Here is a 12,264-nt window from a genome sequence, read left to right as displayed (position 1 = left end):
ATGTGATTTATAACTTGCAAATAAATGGACTTTCTATACTTATAACTGCTTTGTCAACAAAACTACTTCAAAATGGTTATCAAAACTCATTTTCATGTTAAACTGTTTATAAAACTATTTCCAAACTCTTTTAAACTTCCAATGTTTTCAAACTCATATCTACACTAATATATTTATATAAGTAAGACTTGAAGGACTTAGGACTGATAGCTCACCTTACTTCCTGTTCCTTGTTTGGTTGTGGACTTAGGGTATCTTGTTATTTGTCCGATTGTCGTTGAACTCTTAGTTATATATCATATATATGTGTTAGATATAAAAGCTTTCACTTCAGTTCAGTTCCCTTGTGTATCGAGGGCATGCAAACAATATTACTATTTAACTATAATAGGTATAGTTAAGGAATTACTACTCATTACTACTATTACAAAGATACATACAAGAGTTAGTACATTTATGAGTCTCTACATAAGAGAATACTATACACTATACAAGAGAATACTATACACTATACAAGAGAATACTATACACTATACAAGAGAACATACTATATACTAGTAAAGAGAAAACATCACTACACTATGACATACTATACAACCATTTGAATACTATAACAGAATGTGACATACTACTTCTCGATACGACACTTCATCGTGGTATCACTTTGTAACCAGAGTCTCCTGGAGGGAGAGCGGGCATTGTGTGTATAGATCTATATGGGACAGACACTCCCACATCCCGACTGCTAGCTACAGTCCCAGCCGAAAGGCCAAGGGGTGACAGAATGTTACCTCACTACATATGACCTGGAGGTCATCAGTTATTCAGCCGTCGATCAGCATGGTTACATACGAGTTCACATTCAAACCTTTAATTAACCAATTAAGAATTAAAGGCAAAATAGACTCTCCGAGGCGTATTGTTCATTTAATACCACCTGGAGTCTACATTTTCATTTCCTTAGACTCTCCGAGGCGTATTGTTCATTTAATACCACCTAGAGTCTGTATTTTCATCACTATTAGTCAGCAGTGATACTGCTGGGGTAAAACATTTTATTTCCCCTATTACATTTATTTTGTAATCACCTTATATGAGTGAGGTCTAAAACTATATTTTCATACTGATAGTTTCACTGGGGAAAACTCTTACATTTACGAAAGAACAAACATATAAACAATCGGGTCTTGGTAGAAGACTAATTTTTACTGGAAAATATAGGATTTTCTAGGGAGTATACTATTTACAAACATTTGAAACCAATTATTACACTACATTGTACAAACATTTTTATACAAGCAATGACACTAAATACTTATGAACTCACCAGCTTTATGCTGATAAACTCTTTTCAAAATAACTTGTCTTCTCAGGTCATCAGTAGACAGGTACAGATGAAGCTTTTGAGAAGATGGAGCACATATAAGACTCATCTTTTATTTTGATTATACTTTTGGTGTCTTACAAACTATACAGAACACGCTTGTATTACAATTATTATATTAATGCAATGGATGTTGTTGCTTGTCCTTACTATTATGCATTGTTGTGATACTGTACATGATGTCCTCCACCCCAGAACGTTTCCGCCGTTCCGGTTTTGGGGTGTGACAGATTGGTATCAGAGCATTGTTTATAGTGAATCGAGTATATCAACCCATAAAAGATATACAAACTATAAACGCAACGGGATTAAAACACCCTGACCAAGAATATATACTTTTAATTAATAAAATATTTAACTAAGTATATATATATATATATATATATATATATATATATATATATATATATATATACATCTGTTCATACCAGGGTCAGTATCATACTAGGACAGAACAAAAGTATTATGATTGTTGAACATCACAATTAGGCTTAGAGACATATAGTCAAAACTAGGGGAATATAGCCTGATCAACTATATTTTCTGAGGAGTGACTAGCATGTGCCTAAGAATGATTGTAGTGTTGCAAAAAAGTCTAAAAACTTACCAACACTACTACAACAAGAACATTAGAACAGAACTCGAACCTAAAATACTATAGGAGTATTTTGTGTTAATTACTTATGTGAGAACTAAAAAGGTCGTTACTAGTAGGGCAATAGTTGCTAAGTGGATACTCTAAGGTTACATGTGACTAAGGCGCTATCGACTTAGAATCTGTGATCTTTGCTTTATTTCCTGTTCCTTGTTTGGTTGTGGATTTAGAGTTAGGGTCACTTATTCGAAGGTCTATCCTGTTTTGCTTGCATGTAATTGGTATGCACTATGCAAGTATTGAATTAACTAATAACGATCATCTTATAGTTATCTTAGATTAGTACGTATATTAGCTATTATTTCCCCTATTCTCGCATAGCTAACTTAGCTGACTTAAGGGTTCGCCCCAGGGGTGCCCGTCGCCAGTAGGGGATTATCTGCTCACTCTTTTCTCTTCTTAAAAGAATAGTCTTTCTCTTCGGTATCTCTGCTTCACTTATCTGTAAAACACTCCTATCTTTTGAAGTACTCTAACGAGGTTTTATAGACTGCCAACATTTTTCCTTATGGTTTGATGTAAGACCTACGGTTAGGTCGTTTTTCCCGAGCTTATTTTACATCATTAATACCAGTAATATTGGCAGTATTGAATCTATGGGAGAGTCTTTACCTTTGTGTTTCCCCTACTGTATTGTTGTGACTCTATCTGATAGTTGGACTATGGCGATTTAGTCCATGAAACAAGCTCATCATACTTACAATCGATTCTTACTATTATCATCATCTTTGTAAACTTTCAGTAAAAGATGTCGCCTCGAAAGCGTCCGACAAGAAACACGCCTGCAAATCAAACTCCACCACCCCCACCCCCTCCGCAGTTCGATGCGGTGATGTTCCAGGCAGCTGTGACCGCCGCCATGGCCCAAGTAAACTCTGGCGGTGTTAGTGGAACGAGGACTGGCACAAACTCCAGCCATGGTGAAATCCATCTGCGTGCACGAGAGTGCACCTATAAAGATTTCATCAGCTGCAAACCTACATACTTCAACGGAACCGGAGGGATCATTGCACTGTCCTAATCGATCGAAAGGACCGAAGCAATCTTCGAGATGTGCTCATGTCCTGAAGGAAGCAAGATAAAGTTCGCTACTTGCACCTTCACCCAAAGGGCCCTGACGTGGTGGAATGGCCATGTCAAATCACTCTCTCTGGTAACAGCTAACGCCATGGGCTGGGATACACTGAAGGACCTTATGACAAGGGAGTATTGCCCGAGGGGCGAAATTCAGAAGCTCGAGGAGGAACTCTGGAACCTCAAAATGCAGGGTTCCGACATAGGGGCCTATACAGCCAGGTCCTGCGACCTGGTGGCTCTGTGTCCTAACATGGTTCCCACCGAAAGCAAAAAGATCGAAAGATACATCTGGAGTCTGGTACCCCCATATCGAGGGAACGTTCTAGCATCACACCCTGCGACCTTTGATAGTGCCAAGGAATTGGCCCAAAGGCTCATCGATCACGAAACTCCTTCTACTCCATCAACAACTACAACGACTGCCCCCGCATCAACCAAAACAGCTGACAACAAGAGGAAACGTTGGGACCGAAAGACGGGCAAATCAGCTCAATCCTCTTCCAATAACCAACAGGTGGTGGCTGTCCATGCTGCCACTACTCCTGCTACCCCTGTACCAGCCAAACCATATGCAGGGAACCTACCCGAGTGCACCAAGTGCTCTTTCCATCATAACGGCCCCTGCCGTGAAATGCACTGCACTAACTGCGACCGGAAGGGCCATACCGCCCGGTTTTGCAGAACGCAACCCAAACCCATCAATCAGGTTCCCGGTGCAGGAGTGAGCCAGGCCTGCTATGGGTGCTGTGAAACAGGGCACTTCAAAAGAAACTGCCCTAAAGCTGGAAATGCGGGAGGAGCAGGAAGACTACTTGCTATTGGCCACAATGAAGTCGTGGCAGACCCCACGGTAGTCATGGGTACGTTCCTTCTCGATAACTCTTATGCTTGTATCCTATTCGATAGTGGGGCAGAAAGGAGCTTCGTAAACCAAAAATTTAAACATTTACTTAAACAATCACCGCAAACACTAGAAGAAACCTTCGTCGTAGAAATGGCTAACGGCAAGACAGAGAGTTCTAACGAGATTTACATAGGTTGTACCCTCACGCTAGATAATCATTCATTCCCAATCGACCTCATACCAGTAGCTATTGTAACAACGTAAATTTTCAAAACAATTTTTCATTTTAAAACATACTTTCAATCACACGATAATCATAAAACATAATGTATTCACTGTATCATAACAAAACATGTCCCAGAATCTCAGTAACATAAACTCCATAAGTGTGTACAAATCATGCCGGCGCCTTCCCGCGATCCTTGCTAGTACCTGAAACACATATCATACAACTGTAAGCAGCTTAGTGAGTTCCCCAAATACCACATACCACACATACGCCTTTCCAGGCCATAACTCTATAGGATCTTCCGATCCATGTGTCTTAGGGACTTCCGTCCCAAATCCCGGTGGACCTTCCGGTCCTACCCGTATCGACCTTCCGGTCTGTAACCTCTTGACCTTCCGGTCCATACCATACATAACATACATAGCACATACATATCACATAACCGCATATAGCACATACATCTCATAGCATACAAGACCTTCCGGTCACACATAAGTACCCTTCCAGGTACAGTATAGTGAGAAGACTCACCTCAATGGAGTCGGATAAACTCTCGTGCTCAACGTCCCGACTTAGCCTCATCCTATTATTCAAATAACATCCTGATCAATATTTTCTCATGATCTCATCTCTACAAACTGGGTAGAAGGCCATTCTACCCTTCCCTGAACTCTCGTGAATCAGTCTTGACCAGAACCCTAAAGTCAACGAAAGTCAACGGTCAAACTTTGACCCGACTCGTCGAGTGCACATGGGCGACTCGGCGAGTCCATGCGGGTCCTCTGAATCCTTCCAGCCTCTCTTGGCTCGTCGAGTCATCCTTCCAATCGATGAGTTACACCTGTCACGAATCACGGGGCAACCCCGACTCGACTCGTCGAGTCCACTTATGGACTCGGCGAGTTGCCTCCATGCTCATACTCAAATCACCTTCTGAGGTCAGATCTGTTCCTCTAATCCATAGATCTGACCTTCCCAAGCTCAATAAACACGTAAAGGTTCGATCTTGATACTCATGCAATGTCCAAATAACTCTACTTGAAGAATTAGCCCCAAATACAACATCCTAAGTCCATTTCTTCCATAACTCATCATAAAGCAAGATGGATAAAGTTCTCTGGACCACTATGGGTCCAGATCTGAAGTCTAAACATGATAAGGGACCATATTCCCAACAAATCAACCCAATAAAGGGTATAGTAAACCCTAGATCCATGGATTTTTTAACAAAACAGAAAAAGGATCGATATGCTACCTCAAGGATGATGTCCTTTGCTTGAAATCCACAAATATGCAACCTCCTTGGCCTCCTTTAAGCTGGAACCACCTTCTTCTTGCAAAACCAACCCACAAAGATCAAATAATGGCTTCTTCCCTCACACAACGCTCAAGCACTTCTAGGGTTTATCTCAAGGGTCTGGTAGCCGCAAATGGTGGCTATAAAGGTGTGACATCCCCATTTTCACGGCCAGAAAAGACCGATTTTGTTTATGCTTTGTTTGAAAATCAGAGTAACATTTTAAATAAAAGTGTTGCGGAATTTGTCCCAAAACAAAATATGATAAAGATTTATCAAAGCATTTCCGTAGAAATGTATTTCATTAAAAACCTCGGGATGTCATGTTCGATACAGATCAAAAGCATAAACAGTACAATATGAGCCTTACTACATTTATTCGTATCTACAGGCCTATATCTATAATCTCTCATCCCAAACATCATATCTATGCTCGTGCGCCACTACCTGTAATACAAGAAACTGAGTGGGTTAGGCTTGGGAGCCTGGTGAGAACATAGGGTTTTCAACCCACAATAAATAAGTTTATTAATTTCATCAACCAACAATAACCCGATTACCCGTTCCCGTTATCCTCACATTACGTCCCTAAAACACCTATCATAAGGGACCTAGACTAAGGATCAACATCGGGATAGACACTACTGCCAAGGGGTTTCCTCTACAATAAATATCCTAAAGGCAACCATGAGGGGGATGGAGTACACCGGTGAACACATCGTTCACAAACACCTACAGGTTGCGAGCCTGCTAGCGTTCCACTGGACTGTCTAGAAGAGTCTGTGGTCGTCATCCATACTCCGCTAGATGACAGAATCAACAACAACAACATCGAGGCCTCTCATCATTTTATCACACATTGTCTATTACATCTACCCATGTTTTACCCCAACATTTTTGTAGATATAAAATACATATACAGTTTAAATCATTTAAAACATGTATAAAAAATCATTCATCCAGCATAGATAACAAGTATACAGATAATATGCACACATAGCACGTAATTTATATAAATTACTTCATATCTATGTGTAAGATGAAAGTAACTATGCACTCACTTGATAAGGTGGTGACTCGGTACTCGGACAGCGCTTCGTTTACTTTAAAATAATTTCATTCGACGAAACCTAGTACTATTACCACTAGATTTTAGTCTAATATTTACCGTGACTAATTATTAGTCTTATTATTATTATTATATAAACGTTTAAACAATACTTTTCAACCACTATGTACAGACAGAGGCCAGACATAAAACACTGGAGGGCAGGACCATTTTGGCATATAGCACTTCTGAAATCCAACAACCCTATGCGGCCCTTTAAACCAGATTCCCCGTACCGCGAGTAGTTAAAAAGATATTATAACGACACTTATATAAGTCATAATAATAGCTCAAATATTTATTATAAGTTCATAATAACAATACTAATTTTTAATATAAGCTATATTGAAATAGGTAAGCATAACTTACTTACCAGGGGGTTTTAGCTAGGAGTCGGGCTCTGCAGGGGCAGAACTTCGTCGCTGAATCTTTCTAAAAAAGATTCGTGCAGCGCTTCAGCGCTCACGTTACTATACTAAAACTACAGAAAGAGAAGTCGAATCACGAGGGACCGAAATGCTCGGGGGATAAGAAGAGAAAGACTCTTGAATCAAGAGAATGTGCAAGAAATATGAGAGCCCAAGCCTCTTATTTATAGTAATTGAATTTACAAAAACTACCCTCTAAAATTACTTAATGACCTTATAGTTATATAAACGACTAAACACCCCTTCATAGTAGTATTTTAAATAGATTTAACGATTTTTGTACTAAACTAATGTCGAAAATACTCAACAATAGTCTTATAATGACCGCATCGTCGATACCTTTCTAATGATATATACATTTGTATATATATATATATATATATATATATATATATATATATATATATGTATACGTATATATGATTTATACTTTATTTTAATACGTAAATATGCTATTATATTTTATAACTCGTTCATACGGACTCCATTTTTGACGTTCTTTATATCCACGCGTAGGCGGGAACGTATTCTACAACTTTTGTTTAGACTCCGTCGGCTAATTTTGACTTTATTTTTAAAGTTATATTTTTAACAGGCCGGGACAGGATTGGTCCGTTAAAATCTCATAACTTCTTCATCCGATGTCCGTTTTCGTCTGTCTTTTTATCGTTACGCTACTAATAACGAGATCTTCGATTCTCGTTTAGGTTGTGTCGGCTAAAAACCACTCGATCTAATACTCGAACTTCGGGTTGTACACCGCTAAGCCGAAACTTCGAAAAATCATAACTTCCTCATACGAAGTCAGATTTGGGCGTTCTTTTTGTGGACGCTCTCGGTTTAACATATTCAACGACTTTTGTTTAGATTGCTAAGGCTAAAAGTCGCTCTATCGTAAATTCACTATTTACGCTTCCCGGTGTCGCGCCGGTTCCGTCGTGAAACTTCGACGGGTCATAACTTCTTCGTTATAACCAGGATTTCGGCGTTCTTTATATCCCCGGAATCCTTGTTTCGACCACTACAACTTTATGTAAAGATATCGGGCTTATCTCACACTTTAATTTTGACGCTTATATTTATTCTTTATTTGTTACACATTTATAAATAAGTAATAAGCATATAAATTCCCATAATTCACATAATACTCAAATATTTCATCTTTATTACTTCAAAAAGAGTTACAATAGTTGACCTAGACTATTACATTGTCTAAAAATGCTTAGCCCCAAAACCCAGGCGTTACAAAAGGTCCTTAAATAGGGCTCAGGCCCTGAGATTTAGGGTTTCATTTAACAGCGCGGACTCGCCGAGTCCACGCATGGACTCGCCGAGTCCACGCATTAAATCAGACCAAAAAAATGTGCGATCCCACTCGGCGAGTCTGAGAGCCTATTCGCTGAGTCCCTCTCTAAAATTCAATATAAATACTTAAAATAAGATACCTGGGAATCCGGATGTTACAGCTATCCAGAGTTTCAACGTCATTATAAGCATGGACTGGCTGAGTCTTTATCGTGCCGACATTCTGTGCTTCGAAAAAGCAGTTCGCCTGAACCTACCGAATAACGAAACCTTGTTGATCTACGGAGACAAACCCAGTATGAGCCTTCGTATCATCTCAAGTATTCAAGCCCAAAAGTACTTGCGTAAGGAATATCGTGCATTCCTGGCGCACGTTGTCGATACGAGCCAGAAAACAAAAGACCTAAAAGACCTCCCCGTAGTACGCGATTTTCCTGACGACTTTCCGGAAGAACTCCCAGGATTACCCCCACAATGTCAAGTCGAGTTCCGAATCGAATTAATTCCAGGAGCGACCCCCGTAGCCAAATCGCCTTATCGTCTAGCACCTGCTGAGATGCAAGAACTGTTCGGTCAACTTAACGAACTGCTCGGCAAGGGCTTCATAAGACCAAGCTTCTCACCCTGGGGAGCACCAGTCTTGTTCGTGAAGAAGAAAGACGGATCGTTCCGTATGTGCATCGATTACAGGGAACTCAACAAACTTACAGTCAAGAATCGTTACCCTCTTCCTCGCATAGACGATTTATTTGACCAGCTGCAAGGGGCGAGCTACTTTTCCAAGATTGATCTTAGGTCCGGGTATCACCAGTTACGAGTGCTTGAGGAGGATGTTCCGAAGACAGCCTTCCGAACTCGTTACGGACACTTCGAGTTCGTAGTGATGCCATTCGGATTGACCAATGCGCCTGCAGTATTCATGGACTTAATGAATAGGGTATGTCGTCCTTACTTGGATCAGTTCGTCATCGTCTTCATTGATGATATACTTATCTACTCTCGAAGTAAGGAGGAGCATAGCGATCACTTACGACAAGTCCTGGAAACTTTACGATCAGAGAAGCTCTATGCGAAGTTCTCTAAATGCGAATTTTGGATCCGAATAGTCGAATTCTTAGGGCACGTGGTTAGCAAAGAAGGAATCCACGTGGACCCATCCAAAATTAAGGCCATTGAGAACTGGTCAGCACCGAAGACGCCTACGGAAATTCGTCAATTTCTAGGCCTCGCTGGCTACTACCGAAGGTTCATTCAAAACTTCTCTCGGATCGCGAAACCCCTTACGACATTGACCCAGAAAGGCGTGGCCTTTGACTAGGAAGAGAAGCAGGAGAAAGCGTTCCAAACGCTAAAACGAGCCTTGTGCACCGCACCGATACTGTCCCTCCCCGAAGAAACAGAAGACTTCATGGTCTATTGCGATGCGTCAAATCAAGGGCTCGGTTGTGTCCTGATGCAACGAGGAAAGGTCATAGCCTATGCCTCAAGCCAGCTGAAGACACACGAGGCCAACTACACCACACACGATCTCGAATTAGGAGCGGTTGTGTTCGCCCTAAAAATCTGGAGACACTACCTGTATGGTACGAAGAGCACAATCTTTACAGACCACAAAACCCTACAACACATATTCAACCAGAAGAAGCTCAATATGAGACAACGACGGTGGGTCGAGCTACTCAACGACTACGAATGCGAAATTCGTTATCATCCGGGTAAAGCCAACGTGGTAGCAGACGCCCTAAGTCGGAAAGAATATTATGGTCGAAGATTCAAGTCATTAACAATGACTATCCATTCGCATCTATCCGCACAAATAAAGGAGGCTCAGCTTGAAGCCTTAAAACCTGAAAATGTGACGGGAGAATCCCTGCGTGGAATGGATAAGAACTTGGAAGTCAAGGGTGACGGATCCTTATATCTCATGGACCGGATCTGGACACCACGACACGATGGCTTCAGAGACTTGGTCATGAAGGAAGCACACAACACTCGATATTCCGTCCACCCGGGTTCAGATAAGATGTATCTGGATCTTAAAAAGTCATACTGGTGGCCTAACATGAAAGCGGAGATCGCTACCTTCGTGAGTAAATGCCTTACTTGCGCCAAGGTCAAGGTCGAATACCAGAAACCATCAGGTCTACTCTAGCAACCAGAGATACCTGAATGGAAGTGGGAGCGGATCACTATGGACTTCATAACCAAGCTACCCAAGACAACGGGTGGACTTGATACCATATGGGTCATCGTCGACAGATTGACCAAGTCCGCACACTTCCTGCCTATCAAAGAAACAGACAAGATGGAGAAGCTTACTAGAACCTACATTAGGGAGATAGTACGACTGCATGGTGTTCCGATATCCATTATCTCCGATAGAGATAGTAGATTCACTTCGAGGTTCTGGCAGTCATTACAAAGCTCCTTAGGAACGAGGCTAGACATGAGTACAGCCTACCATCCACAGACCGACGGACAAAGTGAGAGAACTATTCAAACATTAGAAGATATGTTGCGAGCCTGTGTGATCGACTTTGGGAAGGCATGGGATACCCACTTACCCCTTGTTGAATTTTCCTACAACAACAGTTATCACACGAGCATAAAGGCTGCTCCATTTGAAGCCCTCTACGGCCAGAAGTGCAGATCTCCTATGTGCTGGGCTGAGGTGGGTGACACTCAATTAGCTAAAGGACGAGTTCCTGACAGCACTCTCATGGGTCTGGAAATCATTCAGGAAACGACAGAGAAGATCGTTCAGATTCGTGAACGATTGAAAGCCTCTAGAGACCGACAGAAAAGCTACGCAGACAAACGAAGGAAACCTTTGGAGTTCCAGGTGGGAGACCGAGTCCTTTTGAAAGTCTCACACTGGAAGGGCTTGATACGCTTCGAAAAGCGTGGAAAGCTAAATCCAAGGTACATAGGACCTTTCGAGATTCTCGGTAGAATCGGCCCCGTAGCTTACAAACTCAACTTACCCAGCGAACTTAGTAATGTACATCCTACCGTCCACGTCTCGAACTTGAAAAAGTGCCTATCCGATGAGACTCTTGTAATTCCACTCGACGAGATCGAGATCAACGAGAGCCTCAACTTCGTGGAAGAACCTACAGAGATCATGGACCGAGAGGTCAAACGAACGAAAAAAAGCCGCATCCCAATTGTGAAGGTTCGCTGGAACGCCAAACAAGGACCGGAGTTCACTTGGGAGCGCGAGGATCAAATGAAACTTAAATATCCTCATCTTTTTGCTTAGTTATTTTGTAATAACTTAGTTGCTTGAACTCTAATTTCGGGACGAAATTCCCTCTAACGGGGGGATGATGTGACAACCCAAAATTTTCATTTGTATAAACTCTACAGTCAAGCACTTCAAATAATAGTCAAATTCATTTCAGTATATTTTTGGCCGGTTTGAAGTCCGTTTGGGTGTTTTTAAAATAAATTCATAAAACGAACAAATAAAAGGGAGTACCTTCTAGAAGGATTGTGTAACAATTAAACAAATAACACCTTAATTAGGTGTTTATGGCCAAACATGAGGAGTTTGGGCCGTAAACTCCCCTTTGACCATGAACTCATGCATGTAGCATGAGTTTACTCTTCATTCCTTCATTCTCCAACTTTCAAACTCAAGAACTCCCAACTTCTCTCTCAAGTATCATAACACTCTCCTTCCAACCTTCCAAAAATGTAAGCTTTTCTTCACTTGATTTGTTGTTATAACCTTTCATCTAGTTGTTATACACCATTTCATCCATGAATTCTTCATTTTTACTTAGATCTTCAAGTGTTCTTCAAAACACCAAGAACACACACTAGTGTTCTTGGGCCTTAAACACTCTTACAAGCTTCCTATAAGTAAGTACACTCTTCCTATCTAGTTGTTTGCTTAGTATACTTGCTAAACCATTGGAAAACATCAAAAATC

Source organism: Lactuca virosa, chromosome 7, assembly GCF_052849685.1.
Source record: "Lactuca virosa cultivar CGN04683 chromosome 7, Lactuca_virosa_CGN04683_v6, whole genome shotgun sequence".
In the NCBI taxonomy this organism is placed as follows: Eukaryota; Viridiplantae; Streptophyta; class Magnoliopsida; order Asterales; family Asteraceae; genus Lactuca; species Lactuca virosa.
Note: the sequence above shows the minus strand (reverse complement) of the source record.